At 47.5% G+C, this 18,057-nt stretch overlaps 1 long non-coding RNA gene across 1 annotated transcript; it reads right to left on the bottom strand.

The window, feature by feature from the left end:
• Positions 1–8: 8 nt before the first annotated feature.
• On the bottom strand, positions 9–4,241 carry LOC120368621. The gene is made up of 3 exons (XR_005582696.1): positions 3,744–4,241; positions 738–826; positions 9–66 (listed from the first exon to the last, which is right to left on the bottom strand). It is a non-coding gene; the product is annotated as an uncharacterized LOC120368621 (long non-coding RNA).
• Positions 4,242–18,057: the final 13,816 nt, after the last annotated feature.

The raw sequence follows: 18,057 nt of genomic DNA, 5'->3' as shown, positions 1-18,057 counted from the left end.
AGGGTCCAGCAGAGCCCACTCCTCCTTGGTGAAATACACAGCCACCTCCTTGAAGGTCACCGGTTCCTGAAAGAGCAAGAGCCCCCCCACTCAATACCTGCTGCCCCAGAGACAGCTCCCTAGTCATGGGGGGAGGGGAAGAAGCAGGGCCAGGAAAATGGAAGCTCTGAGAGGTACAATCACCATAGTCCCACCCCCTCCCTGCTCTGAGAAGCCAGGAGGCATCAGGGTGAGGAGAGAAAGGGAGAGCCCCTCGTTTCTCCCAGCAGACAGAGGGGGCAGGGTCTTCACATTAATCACACACCTACTAGCCAGAGCATACAGGAGATAGATCCGGCTGGGGGCTGTAAGGACAGCCCCATGGTACGAATCCCAACATCCTCCCCATTTCCAGCAGCTGGATATGAAGGGATGGGGCATCTCCCCTTAGCCTCACTGGTGGGTGCTGACTTCGTATCTCCTAACAGCCTATGGCTGGTAGGTTCATGCTCCAGCACTGGAAATCTGGTCAGTTTTCCCAGCCCTATCCTATCTTTTGTTTCCTGTGCCACAAAAGAGGTAATTTCCACCTCTGGTCCCCATGGGTCTGTTTCTAGAATATAGACCCAAGGTAAACTAGTCCCAGCAGGTTTGTCACCCCTTGTTCCCGTTCCTTTCAAGATCAAACCCCCAAGAAGTTCCCACCTCCTAAATATTTACTGTCCCTCTTCCTCCCGTATCTCCCTGAAAATCCCTACCTGGACTGGCTCAACTGCAGCCATTTTTTCCCCGTGTTCCATGGGAGGATGAGACGATTTGGAGGAAAACATGGATGTTATTCTGCAGCCTGGGAGGGAAAGAAAGACAACTAGGGAGATTCTAGAACTGGCTTTATCTAATTTCACATCAAGTTCCCCTTCATCCCTTCAGGCTCTTTCCTTGTAGACAGATGTTCTAGACTCTGCCATGCACAGGCGACTTTTGACAGTCTCACATAACATTCTAAGAAGAAAACCAGGAAAATGTGAAATTACTGTAAGGTGGGTACATAACTAGTTGAAAGACCATACTCAAAGATTATTATTAATAGTTTGCTGCCAAATTAGAAGGTCATATCTAGTGGGGTCCCACAGGCTTCTGTCCTGTGTGTGGCACTATTCAATCTTTCATTAAAGACTTAGAAAAGGGAGTGGCGAGTATGATTACAAAATTTGTGGATGACACCAAACTGGGAGGGGTTGCAAGCAGTTCAGAGGATGGGATTAGAATTCAAAATGACCTTTACAAATTAGAGAATTTGTTTGAAATTAGCAACATGAATTTCAGTAAAGACTCATGCAAAGTACTATTTTTAGGAAGGAAAAATTGGGTAATAACTGGCTAGCCAGTATCATAGAATATCAGAGTTGGAAGGGACCTCAGGAGGTCATCTAGTCCAACCCCCTGCTCAAAAGCAGGACCAATCTCCAGACAGATTTTTGCCCCAAATCCCTAAATGGCCCCCTCAAGGATTGAACTCACAACCCTGGGTTTAGCAAGCCAATGCTCAAACCACTGAGCTATCCCTCTTCACCAGCTACACTGGTGGAGAGGCTTTGCAGCCAGCTGCTCCAGCGGCCCCACAGCCAGCCACACCAGCTGCCTGTGGAGTGGCCCTAGGGCCAGCCACACCGGCCACTGCTCAGGCCCTAGCCCTGGGGACCGCCCAAGCAGTGGACAATGTGGCTGGCCCCGAAGACTGTCTGAGCAGTGGTCCCCGGGAGGCCAGTGCAGCCGCTGCCAGCAGTGATCCCCGGGCAGCTGGAGTAGCCACTTCCCTGGGCAGCCCCCTGGCAGTGGTGCCCAAGCGGCCAGTGCAGTCGCTGCCAACACCCCCCAGAGGCGGTTCCTTGGTGGCTGGAGTAGCTGCATCCTCGGGTAGCCTCCAGCAGCGGTGCCCAGGGCAGCCGGTGTTATGGCTGGCCCCGGCCCCCGCCAGCAACAGCCCCCTGGGGCAACCATCCCCCAGCAGCAACCCCAGCATCCCTCCAGACACCTCCCATAGCAGCGGCCCCAGGCCCCAGCAGCAATCCCCTTAAGATTTAGTCACAGGTATTTTTGGTAGAAGTCATGGACAAGTCAAAGGCCCGTGAATTTTTGTGTATTGCCCATGACCTGTCCATGACTTTTACTAAAAATACCCATGACTAAATCGTAGCCTGATTGATAATTAGTGGAAATGGCTGACTGAGATTTGATATCAGTGTTCAGTAATTAAAGAGAAAAGGGTGGAACTCTGAGGAATTTTGGATCAATCTTCATAAGTTAGGGAGGAAAGTAGGAGAATGGGAGGTATTTATATCAATAGTTTAATAGGTAAAGAGGTAAAATTGGAGTGAATTTTTTATCAATATTTGTTAAATAGAGAGAAAAGAGGAAACAGTTCCAGGGATTTTATATCAATAATCAAGAATGAAAGGAAAGAGCAAAACCAGATTTGATGTTAATATTTTGTAATCAGAGACGGGATAATCTCAGAGCATAATACTTTAGTAATAGATAATTAGTGAGAAAATGGGGCAGAGTTTAGGGTACCTTTATCTCAGTCTTCGAGAATTGGGGAGAAAAAGGGTTAAAAACTAAATATCTGATAATAGGAGATGAAAGCACGAAGCTCTGGGGGATATTTAATACTTAAATATTATTTATTTAATAATCTAAATTATTAAAGGGAAAGTTTGAGAGGACTGTATGGATGTTCAATAACCACAGAAAAAGTAGTGGTTTCTCACCACCATTCACCCGGGCAGCAGGGAGCCCTTTGCAAAGTTGCTTTTGAGATGGGTGTGGAGCAGACAGGCTCCTTGCTGGTGGGGTCCATACCTGCAGGGCTGCCAATGGGGGGGAGGGGGCAACAGCAACATTAAAGTGCTGCCGTGGCAAAGTAACTGGCAGCACTTTAACGTCCCTCCCCCTTTTGCCCCCTCCCCCCATGACCACCGGTGGGCCGGCGGGGGGGGGGGGGGAGTAGCAGTTTCCCTGGGCCGGTGATTTAAAAGGGCCCAGGGCTCTGGAGCCACTAACACGGCCCCTTTAAATTGCCACTGGAGCCCTGGGCAGCGTGGGCCAGGCAGCCTGGAAGGGCTAGCTAGGGGATGCTGACCCCGCCTCTTCTGGGGGCCAGAGTCAGCCCCGCTCCTTACCAGTAAGCATCCGGAATTACTTTCACCCCTGCTAAAGGGTCAGTCGTGCACAGGGTGGCCTGATAGTCAGTGTGAAAAATTGGGATGGGAGGGTGGGGAAATAAGAGTCTATATAAGACAAAGCCCTGAATATCAGGCCTGTCCCTATAAAATCAGGACATCTGGTCACCCTAGTTGTCCGAGAGCAGGGGGATCTGCATGAAGGTTACAGCCACACTTGACAAGGGTGGGGGAGAGAACAGAGGAGCCCTTCCCCCATCACCTGCTGTTCCCCCTGGGCACTTCCTGCCTGCAGACAGAGCTCAGTTTCCTCCGTTGCAGCCTCTCTCTCCCTCCCCCCCCCCCCCGCTTATTTTCCTCCCTTCCAACCCCACTGGGGCCCGCTCTCTTTCCCCGCCCCAATCCTCCGGACCGGAGCTGGGTGCAGAGCCAGGGAAGCGGCTTCGCTGAGGCTAACCCAGCTCCGACCCTGCCCGCTAGGGCACTAACAGTTACCGGGGAGAAGATCCCCAGGGCTGCGAGCTCCGAGGGCCCCAGAGCCGGAGACTCCCCTCCCAGCGCTGTCCCCGAGGCCTCTCTCACCTGGAGTCTCCGGCTCAGAGACTGGGGTCGGCAAAGCCCGGGGCTGCTTCCCGCTGGAGAAACTCCCTCCCGCACCGCAGGCTGGGCACAGGAGGTTTAATGCAGGTCTCCCCGGACCCGGGGAAGCAGCAGTGGCCCAGCTCGGGCTCCCAGATCACACGGAGGCAGCAGCATCCGGTGCTAAGCCGGGCGGCGGCGGGGGGGGGGCTACGCAGTATCGCGCTGCTTTTGTCCTCCCCAGTTTCTGCCTCCCTCCTCCCAGTGTCCCGCCCCTGCTCTCAGGGCTGCAGCCGCTTCCTGTGCCCTCAGCACCAGCCTGTATGTGGCAGCGCTGACTGGGCAGGGGGTGGGGCTCTCTCCGGCTGGAGGCCCAAGACTAACAAAGGGCACTATTAAGGAGATTATGCAGGGGGGGTCCAAGCTGCAATCAGCCAAAAACTATAAAACTACTTCTCTATGTGCCTATCTTCAAACAAATGTATGTGCTCGGTTTTGAATTAAGGTTGAAATATACAAGCATATACTGGTGTATCTATACTGTATCTTATCATAAAATTCTTTAGAGACGCCTGTCATAGAATCATAGAATCATAGAATCATAGAATTCAAGATCAGAAGGGACCATTATGATCATCTAGTCTGACCTCCTGCAAGATGCAGGCCACATAATCCACACTCCACTCCAAGTGAACCCTGCCCCCCCCCATGCGAGGAGGAAAAAAAAACCTCCAGGCCCAAGCCAAGCTCCCTGGAATTCCCTCCTCCCGATTCCAAAATATGGCGGCAGCTGAACCCCGAGCATGCGGGCAAGACTCTCCAGCACAACCAAACTCAAGAAAACATTACATATACCACCCAGGCATATTGACCCTATTTGACCTATATATCCATCTCCTCATAATCCATCCATATATCTCTTATAATTCTAAAGTTCGGAGAGGTCTCCTGTCTCCCCCCACTGTTTCCTCAGACTGTTCTATTGCTGCACTCCCTGATGGTTAGAAACCTTCTGCCTAATTTCAAGCCTGAATTTCTGACTGGACAGTTTATATCCGTGTCTCCACTGACACACATTAGCACTGCCTTGAATATTTCTTCTCCCTCCTGGTATTTTATCCTCTATATATTTAAAGTGTAATCATATCTCCTCTCATCCTCTTCTTTTTAAGGACAAACAAGGAAGCTCTCCAAGTCTCCTTTTCAAAGAGAAAGGGTATGCATACTTCAGAGTTAGACCTTACAGCAACCCCACCCGTCAGAATGAGCTACCCATGGGAGAAAGCTGGGAGGGCAGCTCACTCTGATAGTGAAGCAAACAAACCCTGCTACTAGGGCTGTCAATTAATCCCAGTTAACTCATGCAATTAACTAAAAAAAAATTAATTGTGATTGATTGCACTTATAACAATAGATTACCAATTGAATGTATTAAATATTTTTGGATGTTTTTCTACATTTTCAATATTGATTTCAATTACAACAAACAGAATACAAAGTGCACAGTGCTCACTTTATATTATTTTTATTACAAATATATGCACTGTAAAATGATAAAAGAAATAGTATTTTTCAATTCACCGCATACAAGTACTGAAGCACAATCTCTTTATTGTCAAAATGTAACTTACAAATGCAATTTTTTTTTGGTTTCATAACTGCACTCAAAAACAAAACAGTGTAAAACTTTAGCGCCTATGAATCCACTTAGTCCTACTTCTTATTCTGCCAATTGCTAAGACAAACAAGTTTGTTTACATTGATAGGAGATACTGCTGCCTGCTTCTTATTTACAATGTTACCTGAAAGTGAGAACAGGCGTTTGTATGGCACTTTTGTAGCCAGCGTGGCAAGGTATTTACATGCCAGATATGATAAACATTCTTATGCCCCTTCGGTGCTTCGGTCACCATTCCAGAAGGCATATTTCCATGCTGATGATGTTTGTTAAAAAAAATATGCATCAATTAAATTTGTGACTGTATTCCTTGGGGGAGAATTGTATGTCTCCTGCTCTGTTTTACCTGAATTCTGCATATATTTCATGTCATAGCAGTCTCAGGTGATGACCCGACATATATTAGTTTTAAGAACACTTTCACAGCAGATTTGACAAAACGCAAAGAAGGTACCGATGTGAGATTTCTAAAAATAGCTACAGCATTCTACTCAAGGATTAAGAATCTGAAATGCCATCCAAAATTGGAGAGAGATGAGGTGTGGAACATGCTTTTAGAAATCTTGAAAGAGCAACACTTTGATGTGGAAACTACAGAACCCAAACAACCAAAAAAAGAAAACGAACCTTCTGCTGGTGGCATCTGACTCAGATGATGAAAATGAACATGCGTCAGTCTGCACTGCTTTGTATCGTTATTAAGCAGAACGCATCATCAGCATGGATGCATGTCCTCTGGAATGGTGGTTGAAGCATGAAGAGACATATGAATCTTTAGCGCATCTGGCACGTAAATATCTTGCAACGCCAGTGTCATAAGTAGTTAGTTAAGGGTTAAGTTCTACCTATAAAGGGTTAACACAGACCTGGTGAAACACCTGACCAAAGGACCAATCAGGGAAGAGAATTTGAAAATCCCAGAGAGCGGGAACTTGGGTCTCTGTGTTCTTTGTTCTGTGTTCTTAGCCGTCTGGAACTACACCAGCCCAGACGCTTAATCAAGTCTGCTCATCTTTCTGAACTAATTTCTTCTATTCAAGCTAGTGAGTATTAGAAGTACTGGGTAATTTAATATAAGGATCCTGTGTCTGCAACTCTGTGTGTTTGTATTGATTAGTCATAATTTTGCCTGTATTGTTTGTACTGAGGAAAAGGGAGAAATTTCTTCAGGGATTAATAAGATTAGACCCTATGAATGTCTATCTTGGATTCATAGAGATTGTGTATTTTTTTCCTTTTTTATTCTTTTAATAAACTCTTTTAGGTTCAGGACTTGGTTAAGTTCCTTACCTGTGGATTCAGGGGAAGGAAGCTAGGCGTCACTCTGTGGAGACAAGGGTTGTCTCCAAGCAGAGAAAGCAGGGAAGGGAGAGGGAAGTGAAAGGAATCTTTCTCCCTCTGTGATTTGATCTGTGCTTCCCCAGGAAAGTCTCTGGAAGGAGGGGGGGGAACAGAGGGGTGTCTCGATTCACCGAATCAATCGAGTGGTGGCAGCGAGAAGGAAACCTACCCTAAGGGTTAGGGTGGGGGGAGAATACATGCGGGTCCCCATCTTTGAACCCACAAGCTCAAAGTGGGGGTGAGACCCTATGACAGCCAGCTACAATAGTGCCATGTGAATGCCTGTTCTCACTTATTGTAAACAAGAAGCAGGCAGCATTATGTCCTGCAAATAGTAACCAACCTTGTTTGTCTGAGTGATTAGCTGCCCACAGGGGCGGCTCTAGGTATTTTGCTGCCCCAAGCATGGCAGGCAGGCTGCGTTTGGCGGCTTGTCTGCGGGAGGTCCCCGGTCCCGCGGATTCGGTGGCACGCCTGCGGGAGGTCTGTCGAAGCCACGAGACCAGCGGACCCTCCGCAGGCATGTCGCCGAAGGCAACCTGCCTGCCGCCCTTGCGGCAACCAGCAGAGCACCCCCTGTGGCTTGCCGTCCCAGGAATGTGCTTGGCGTGCTGGTGCCTGGAGCCGCCCCTGGCTGCCCAATAAGTAGGACTGAGTGGACTTGTAGGCTCTAAAGTTTTACATTATTTTATTTTTGAATGCAGTTTTTTTGGTACATAATTCTACATTTGTAAGTTCAACTTTCATGATAAAGAGATTGCACTACAGTACTTGTATGTGGAGAGTTGAAAAATATTTTTTTTGTTTTTTACAGTGCAAATATTTGTAATAAAAATAAATATAAAGTGAGCACTGTACACTTTGTATTCTGTGTTGTATTTGAAATTCATATATTTTAAAATGTAGTAAACATCCAAAAATATTTTAAATAAATGGTATTCTATTGTTAACAGTGCAATTAATTGCAATTATTTTTTTTTAATCACTTGACAGCCCTACCTGATATGCATACTGTCAGAAACTGCTGCCAGGAGCTACTTCCAATGGGTAGCTTTTTCTGACACTGGCACTAGTGCCTGCTGCGGCTGTGAGGCAGCAGCATAGAATGGTGTCCCCAGGGAGAGAGACAGCCAGTGAGAGGGGATTCACAATCCACCTAAAGGGGGCAGTTGGAAAAAGATGTGAGCAAAGAGGGAGGAAAGAGAAGAATGGAGATGTTGAGCTAGCAGATGAACCAGTGCTGGGGTAGGAGGTGAGGGAGGTGATAAAATAGAAGAAGAACTGGAGACTAGAAGTAGGTGACTGGGAAGTGAAAAAGAGGAAAGAAGAAATATAGGGAAGGTTTCAAGACAGGAGAAGCAGAAAAAAAAATAGAGCTGTGAATGTGAGCAGACACTATTAGAGAAGGGAATGAGAAGGAAATAAAATCTACAGATGTACCAGAGAGAGAGAGAGTATCAAGGGCAAAAACTGAAAGGAAATATAGTTGGTGAAAAAGGGAATTGATCAAAAAGCAGTGTTAGATGAAAACCATAAACAAAGAAGCCCATCCACTAAGGACCCAAAGCAAATGAACACAGAGAATGACTGTTTGAATGTCTATTGATGAATACAGTTCAAAGGTGCCTAATGGAAAAGCGAGGGCCCACTATGCAAGGAAATCTCGCTTGTGGATAAACTGGGTGCAAAGGGGTAGAGCCACAGGAACATTGAATCTAAGGAACACTTCAAACCAAAGAGAAGGAAAGAATAGGACAGCAAGAGTGGAGCTGGACTTACAGCCAAAGGGAGGAAGTGACTGTCTATTGTTGAGTAATCTTTTTGTTCTTGTTAATAATGGTACATTGGGTATTAACTGCACAGACTGAGGAAGAGTAGCGTGTACAAGCTCACAAAGGTTAATGTATTGGTAATATATCATTTATTATTATAAGCTGTAAATCTTTGGTAATGTTCTATATTATTTTTCCTCCTGATACAATTTTGGACTTTAAGGGGAGCTGTGGGGGAGGCGGGGTTTGATGGTGGTGGGGAAGGAAGAAGGGCCGGATTGAGGGCAGAGTAGGGGCTGGCGCGAGGTTTAGGGGCTGGCTACACAGGGGGAAAACCGCTATGCTCCATGACATATTTCAGAACGTTATCTCTGAACACGGATGTTTTGTGAGGACTTTAGGGAACTGTTTTCTTTCCAAACAGACTCCATACCAAACGATGGTGCTAATATCCTGCGCCTCTCCCCCCATTACTCCTGTATCTGAGCATCTTCCTAATCATAGAATCATAGAATCATAGAATTCAAGATCAGAAGGGACCATTATGATCATCTAGTCTGACCTCCTGCAAGATGCAGGCCACATAAGCCGATCCACCCACTCCTTAGCAAGCGACCCCTGCCCCATGCTTCGGAGGAAGGCGAAAAACCTCCAGGGCCATTGCCAATCTTCCCTGGAGGAAAATTCCTTCCCGACCCCAAATATGGCGGTCAGCTGAACCCCGAGCATGCGGGCAAGACTCTCCAGCCAAACCCTCTGGAAAAGGTTATATCATACCATTGACCCATTGTACTATTTACCAGTGTGGCACTTAATTGACCTATTGACTAAGCCCGTTATCCTATCATACCATCCCCTCCATAAACTTATCTAGCTTAATCTTAAAGTCATGGAGGTCCTTCGCCCCCACTGTTTCCCTCGGTAGGCTGTTCCAGTATTGCACTCCCCTGATGGTTAGAAACCTTCGTCTAATTTCAAGCCTGAATTTCCTGACTGACAGTTTATATCCGTTTGTCCTCGTGTCCACATTAGCACTGAGCTGAAATAATTCTTCTCCTTCCCTGGTATTTATCCCTCTGATATATTTAAAGAGTGTAATCATATCTCCTCTTATCCTTCTTTTGGTTAAGGAAAACAAACCGAGCTCCTCAAGTCTCCTTTCATACGAAAGGCCTTCCATTCCTCGGATCATTCTAGTGGCCCTTCTTTGTACCCGTTCTAGTTTGAATTCATCCTTCTTAAACATGGGAGACCAAAACTGCACACAATACTCCAAATGAGGTCTCACCAACGCCTTATATAACGGGACTAGCACCTCCTTATCCCTACTAGAAATACCTCGCCAATGTTCTAGAAGACTTAGCTTGCTATCCTGAGGCAGACTACTGCTTTGGAGATGGATGCTATTGCCGCTGCTTCAAAAGAAAATCTTCGTGCTACTTCAGAGACTCCAGGACACACTGAGAACATGATTGCTCCCTTGCTGATTCCACAGAAACCTTCAACTGCTGTTGCTCCACGGAACGTCCATCGGGGAACAGCCTCTAAAAAGACCTTCAGCACTTCCAGGACATTGCAGATGAGCAGCATCAATTGGAAAAGCAGCATCTCCTTAAAGAAAACCCATAGAGATACTGCTGCAGGGAGATATTGCACCTTAAGGACAACCTTCCGGGACATCACAGTCAGGACAAACATCATCTCGCCTGCTCTTCAGGACAAGGATGCCATAAGAACTTCTCCCATCTCCTCCACTGCCCAGGATCCTCATGCTGATCCTCCTGCTGTGCTGGAAGGTACCTCAACCAGCGAGACCAGCCTCTCCTCAGAAACCACCCAGCAGGACCGCAACATCTCACTAGATGCCTGCCCAGTTGAACCTCTCCACACTACTCTCCCAGAGCAACGAGAACCATCTAGCGAATCCCCGATACAACTGAAGTCAATCCAACAGAGGGAGACGAAAAGGAGAATGATTGCATCTACCTCCAGTATCCCCTCCCTATGGACATGCTCCTCTGCCCCTTCTGCTATCCGGTCCAAGGATTCCAGTACATGGGCAGTCTCAGCAGACACCTCAAGAGAATCCATAGCAAGCGGATCGCCTTTCAATGTGCCCTCTGTGACCTGCCTTTTGAGATGCAGAAGAAATGTAAGTCTCATCAAGTCACCTGCAAAGGACATCTCAAACCAGAAGAGTCCAACTCTACCAGCCTATGTTGCTGCCACCCCATCTCTGCTCTGAAAGCAGAAATACTTTCTTGTCCTAGCCTCAGAGGTTAAGAAGAACAATTTATCTCCCTCCTTGTAACAATCTGTTATGTACTTGAGAACTGTTATCATGTCCCCTCTCAGTCGTCTCTTCTCCAGACTAAACAAATCCAATTTTTTCAATCTTCCCTCATAGGTCAGGTTTTCTAGATCTTTAATCAGTTTTGTTGCTCTTCTCCGTACTTTCTCCAGTTTGTCCACATCTTTCCTGAAATGTGGCACACAGAACGGGACACAATACTCCAATTGAGGCCTAATCAGCGTGGAGTAGAGCGGAATAATTACTTCTCATGTCTTGCCTACAATAGTCCTGCTAATACATCCTGGAATGATGTTTGCTTTTTTGGCAACAGTGTTAAACTGTTGACTCATATTTAGCTTGTGATCCACTATGACCCCCAGATTCCTTTCCACAGTACTCCTTCCTAAGCAGTTATTTCCCATTTTGTATGTGTGCAGCTAGTTGTTACTTTCTAAGGGCTGGTCCACACTAAGAAGCGGGGTCGAACTAGGGTACGCAAATTCAGCTACGTGAATAGCGTAGCTGAATTCGAAATACCCTAGTTCGAACTACTCACCCGTCCAGACGCCGCGGAATCGAAGTCCGCGGCTCCAAAGTCGACTCCGCCACCGCCTTTTGCAGTGGTGGAGTACCGGAGTTCGAACTATCGCTTCCGGAGTTCGAACTATCGCGTCCAGATTAGATGCAATAGTTCGAACTCCGAGAAGTTGAACTCACCGCGTCGACCCGGCTGGTAAGTGTAGACTAGCCCTAAGTGGAGTACTTTGCATTTGTCCTTATTGAATTTCATCTTATATACTTAAGATCATTTCTCCAGTTTGTTCAGATCATTTTGAATTTTAATCCTATCCTCCAAAGCACTTGCAACCCCTCCCAGCTTGGTATCATCCGTAGACTTTATAAGTGTACTCTCTATGCCATTATCTAAATCACTGATGCAGATATTGAACAGAACCAGACCCAGAACTGATCCCTGCATGACTGTGAACAACTGATAACTACTATCTGGGAACCATATTCCAATCTGTTATGCACCCACCTTATAGTAGAGCATCTAGGTTGTATCTATGCAACTCCATCTCCAGACAGTACATCCAGCACAACGCCATCGTCAGAAGGATCAGCGTCCCTCACCCCAGGTAACTCCAGGGATCCTGTCATCAGAAGAGCTAGCACTACCTCACAGGCCACTCAGCGAGACCCAGCCAGTGGAGGAGCTATTTTAATTGCTCAGACCATGCAAAAGGACCCTACCACTAGGCAGACCAGCACGGCCTCCAAGACCACCCAATGGGACCTTTCCCCCAGAAGGTCTCACACTGCATCAAAGACCCCTCAGACAGAACTCACCCACAGAAGGACTGGCATTGCTCCGGAAACTCCCAAGCAAGATCGCATCCCTAAAAGGGCCAGTACTGCTGCCTCTAAAAGTGTCCTTCCTAAAAGGACCAGTGTTGCTCTAAAATCCATAAGGGAAGACACTGCCCTCGTTCCGGAAGATCTGGCCGGATGGAGTTCTCAACGCTGGGAGGGAAAACGGCAATAGGCTAACTCCACAGCAGTTTTCCAGCCTGAGCCTGTGGAGATTGCACAGCCGGAAGAGCAGCAGCTCAGGGTGAGGGCCGGCACACCATGGCAAGCTGCTTGGACTGAGGAGTTGGTGAGGACACCCTCCTTCAAGGACTTTGACGTCCTTGTAGACAGACTCACGAAAGATCTGACTGCAGAAATTGTATCTGAGAGGTATGGAACTCAGGAGAACACACTGATTGTGCACAGAGCTCCTGTGTCCAGACAGAACCACAACAACATGAGGGAAGCCAGGAGAAGGAACACCAGTCACTGCTATAACCCAGCAGTAGCATCCAGGATCCAGAAGCTCTACCGGTCAAACTGCCCTAAGGCTATGAGAGAGATTCTCGACAGGCCCTCATCCTACTGCTCAATCCCGTCTGAGAGACTATTCTCATACTTCAAGGGGGTGTTTGACCGCTTAGCTCAGAATGACAGGGAGCATCCAGAGTGCCTTCATCCTCTACTCCAGATTGACTATGCAGAGGACCTGCAACAAGATTTTACATCACAGGAAGTAGAGACCAGAATCACAAAGACCAAAAAGACAGCCCCAGGAAAAGATGGCATTTGCTACAACTTCCTGAAAAAACGAGACCCCAGTTGCATGGTATTAACTGCCATTTTCAACAAATGCAAACAGTTCCACTGTACTCCCAGCTCCTGATTAGGGGACTGGAACACAGGACTTATGAGGAGAGGCTGAGGGAACTGGGATTGTTTAGTCTGCAGAAGAGAAGAATGAGGGGGGATTTGATAGCTGCTTTCAACTACCTGAAAGGGGGTTCCAAAGAGGATGGATCTAGACTGTTCTCAGTGGTAGCAGATGACAGAACAAGGAGTAATGGTCTCAAGTTGCAGTGGGGGAGGTTTAGGTTGGATATTAGAAGAATTAAAGAGCATTGTCACTCCTGCAATGCAACCCTCCCTAACCCTAGAGCTGGCAATAGACACTGGGAATGGTTCAGGAAGGGTGGTGCAAAGTTTAATATACTACCAAAGGAAGAGCAGGATTCTTGATCTCTTCAATTCTACAAGCCAAGACTGGCTGCCTTTCAGGAAGATGATTTATTCAAACACAAGGTATTCAGCTCAATACAGCAGTAACCAGATGAAATGTTATGGCCTGTGGATACGAGGAAGGTGAGAGAACATGCCATTGTTTGTGCTGTATTTAACACACTGCAATACCAGCATTGATTTACATGCACTCTCTCCAGCTGTGTGCACCCTGTCAGCTGTAGCTGTAACTGAAGGGTAGACGGATAAGCTGGAGCAGCTTGGCAGAGCTGTGGCTGTGATATGAAGGAAGATGCATGTGAACCTTGAAGGACCAAGTCTCCCTCATAGCAGCACTGAGTGTTGTAGGTTGTATAAGTATACATGCACAAGGGTGTGTTCTCACCAGGGGGATTGTCAGCAGTCTGGTACCATATATGTTAATTGTCACCAGGGCTTAGTGAGGGGTAAGTGATGGCAGTGACTCAAGGAATCCTCAGGGCCTAGCTAATGTGGGGTAATGTTTTGCATCTCTGTGGGGTCATCTACATGGCAAAACAAAATAACCTGCAGCAGCAAAACCACTACAGTGTCTACACTGCAAAATCAAAAAAACCTATGCATCAGTGACTCTTAGAGTCTGTGTCTAGACACATGGGTTGGAGGGTTCACACTACAGCACTGAAAACAGACATGCAGATATTCCAGCTTGAGCTGGAGCCTGGGCTCCAAAACCTGGTGAGCCTGGGCTCCAGTCTGAGCAGGAATGTTTATGCTGCTATTTTTGGCCCTGGGAGCCCGAGTCTCTAGACCTAGGCTCTGAGAGTTGCTGATGCATGGGTTTTTTGGTTTTACAGTGTAGACACCCCTGAGATGGTTTGTGTGGAGCAGGGTCGGCGGTTAGCTGTGGGTCAGCTGTAAAGAGCTTCTGTTCCCTCACTGGACTTAACTTTAGCAAAGAGAAGATATTAGACTTTGTGCTATACTGTGATGTGCTCTGTTTCCAAAGTGTTCTGTAGCGGGGAGGGCAGAGTGTTAGCATGTGTGTCACTGACATGTCGGGCTGTTGCTGAAACAGGGCAGAGTTGAGGTTGCATTGTGGGAGTGACGTGAACCTTAACTCTTCATTTCACCTTCTAATATCTGAGGGGACAGGAATCCTTACCCAGCGAGGTCACATTCTCATAGTTCTGCATGATGTTGTGAAAGTTACTAGTAACCCCCCTTAACAACTAGCAGGCGGCCAGTAGGGGGAAGCAGAAGCCTCACATAACACAGTGACCTAAACTTTTTAACTATCTTTTCTCTTCTGCCTCAAAGCAAAAAAATCTTGCTCCAAGCCAGTTTTTACTAACCAAATAACAGAAGCACGGGGTTTAATACCCACCAATAAAGTGTTAACACGCATGGTCTTTATCTAAAAATGTATAAAAAGCTTGTAAAACTTGTGTGCAGTAAAGTCTTCTGTATCTATTACAAAGCTCTACTTTCTTCTGCAAAATAAAGCATTTTTCCTTATCCCTGTCAGGCTGTTATTGGCTCTCAGCTAGGCAAACCCAATATTTCGGTAACAATGTCTCTGTAGAGGGCTCTCTGAGCAGGGTCCAGCAGAGCCCACTCCTCCTTGGTGAAATACACAGCCGCCTCCTCGAAGGTCACCCGCCCCTGAAACAGCAAGAGCCCCCCACTCAATACCTGCCCCAGAGACAGCCCCCTAGTCATGGGGGAGCAGAGCCAGGAAAATGGAAGCTCTACAGTCCCCACAGTCCCACCCTCTCCCTGCTCAGAGAAGCCAGGAGGCATCAGGGTGAGGAGAGAAAGACAGAGCCCCTCGTTCCTCCCAGCAGACAGAGGGGGCAGGGTCTTCACATTCATCACACACCTATTAGCCAGAGGCTGACGCAGCCAATGGAGCCCCTGGCAGGGTCCATGGACAGACCCAGGATAGGAATCTCAACACCCTCCCTATTGACAGCAGCAGTACGTGAGGAGACAGGGCATGTCCCCTGAGCCGCACTGGTAGGTGCGCTCTTCATAGGTCATAGGGGCCTCTGCTTAGGAGGGTCAGGTGTCAGCACTGGAAGCCTGGTAAATTTTCCCAGCCCAGTTTAACAGATTTGTTTCCTGTTCCAAAAATTAGGGAATTTCCACCCCCAAACTCCATGGGTCTGTTCCTAGAATGTAGGCTTCAGGTTAAACTAGTCCCAGCAGGTATGTCACACCGTGTTCCCCTCCCTTTCTATAGCCTGTGTATTTCCTGCCCCCTCCCAATCCCATCCCCACACAAAGATCCCCATCCTAAGTATTTACTGTACCTCTCCCTCCAGCAAGAACCTGCCAGTACCTCCCCCATAATCCCTACCTGAACTGGCTCCTTTGCAGTCATTTCTCTTTCTTGTTCCCTTAAAGGATGAGGTGGTCTGGAGCAAAACATGGACATTGCTCTGCAGCCTGTCAGGGCAGGAAGGGCAAATGGGGAGATTTCAGAACAGGCTTTAGTTAATTTCACATCATAATTCCCCCCAGACCTTTTCCCCGAAGGCAGCCCTTCTAGACTCTGCCATGCAAATAAAAGAAATACCCCAAACACAAGACCTGCTGGTAATGGGTGGACCTGAGCTGCCCAGATATCTGTTGGAAAAGTAACATAGCCAAACACAAATGTCCACTCAGTTCTTTGAATGCATTGGGGATACCTTTTTGTGCCAGAAGAAGTAACCAGGCTTACAGGGAGTCACAGATGCCAGCTTCCTCCAGACCCCAGGGGTGCTCAACCCCCTGCTCTGCCCCAGGCCCTGCCCCTACCCAACCCCTTTCCCCAAGCCCCCACCCCCACCCTGCCTCTTTCTGCCCCCGCTCCACCCCAGGCACTGCCCCCACCTCTTCTCCCAAGCCCCCACCCAGTTCTGACTCCTCCCCACAGTGCACCCCATCCCCGCTTCTCCTCTTCCTCCCCCAGTGCCTCCTGCACACCATGGAATGGCTGATTGTGGCAGCTGGGAGGTGCTGGGATGGGGAGGAGTTGATCGGTGGGGCCTCCGGCAGCTGGGAGACTGTCATAGGTTTATTCCCCACTTTGAACTTTAGCGTTCACAAGATGGGGACCTGCATGGACTCCTCTAAACTAAAATCCTAGTTTAGATCTGGTTCTCGCTGCCACCAGTCAGTTTTAAGTGTCTGACACACTCCCTGTTCCCCCAAAAACTTCCCCTGGGGAATACAGATTCAAACCTGAATCTCAACACAAAGGGAAGCAGCCCACTTCCCCCCTTCCTCTCTCTCCTAGCCTACTCCGGAGAGATACACACCGATTCAACTCCGTGAATCAAACCCAGGAGGAACTCACTCTTCCCCCCTCCCCTTCCCCTGAATTTCCACAAGAGAAGGAATTAACCAAGTCCAAAGAAAAGAAAAGAATTTATTAAAGAAAGAAAAAAAAGTACACTATCTCTGTATTACCAGGATGCAAAAATACAGGGTCTAACTTATAAAAACTGGAGAGACTTCCCCTCCCTCCTCCTCAGCATAATCAAAGTAACAGCAAACAGAAATAAAGAATTCCTTCAGCAAACACACAATTGCAAATATAGAAAACTACTTATAAGACTAATTCACCTTTCTAATACTCACTATACTGGATAGTAGGAAATACTCCAGGAGAACTTGGAGACATGTCTGGCCTCTCTTAGATCCAATGAGAGCACACAGAGCAAACAAGGAACACAGAAAAAAAACTTCCCTCCACAGAGATTTGAAATTATCTTGTCCCTGATTGGTCCTCTGGTCAGGTGTTCCTCAGGTACTGCTTGTTAACCCTTTACAGGTAAAAGAGACCTTAACCCTTAACTAACTGTTTATGACATGCCCCCCAAATCGCAGACAGTGGGGGAACCACACTGGCGGTGATTTCCTCCTAGAACTTTAAAATAAACAGATTAATAAAACACATGCACTATTACATATACTACTAAGTATGTAAACAACAAGATATTTGACATTAAAGAACACTTTTTAATCATTTGACCGGACATACTTGGCAACGTCCTTGCCCATCCCCTCCCAGTGGAAGGACTTCCCCAACCTGTCCTTGGTTCTGTTCACCCCAGAATGACCACTGGGATGTCATGCGCCAAGTTTAAGAGCTTGTCCCGGTACTTAGTTGGAACTACCAACTGTTTTTGAGGATGCTGGCCTTCCTGGTGTCCACTAGAAAGAATCTCCTTATATAAAAGTCCTTGTTCTACAACAAACTGGGATCAGGTAGAAGAGCTGAGAGGCGGTGGGTCGCTCCATGCCGCCGCCCAACCTTTCTTAAGGCTGTTATTGGCTTCCTGCTCAGTCTGGAACTGTTCCCTTGAGGCTGGAGACACCAGTTCCTCCTTAGACTGTGGACTTGGTCCCTCTGGAAGCGATGTAGGTGATGAGGTTGTTTCCGTTGACTGTGGACCGCTCTCCGCTGGTGCACAAGGTGATATTTCAGGCTCTGGCTGAGCCTCTTGGGTAGGGTTGTCTACTGCTTCTGCCAGTTCAGGCCCGCTGGCGCCCTCTGGCAATGAGGTTGGAGACGGGTTTGCAAGCGCTGGCGTCAGTGCTGGCAATAGTTTTGCTGCTGGTTGCTCTTCCAGTTCCGGTTCTGGGACTGGATGTACTACGGCTGTTGTA

The sequence above is a fragment of the Mauremys reevesii genome, linkage group 7 (assembly GCF_016161935.1).
Source record: "Mauremys reevesii isolate NIE-2019 linkage group 7, ASM1616193v1, whole genome shotgun sequence".
Taxonomy (NCBI): Eukaryota; Metazoa; Chordata; order Testudines; family Geoemydidae; genus Mauremys; species Mauremys reevesii.
Note: the sequence above shows the minus strand (reverse complement) of the source record. Positions and strands in the feature narration are given on the sequence as shown.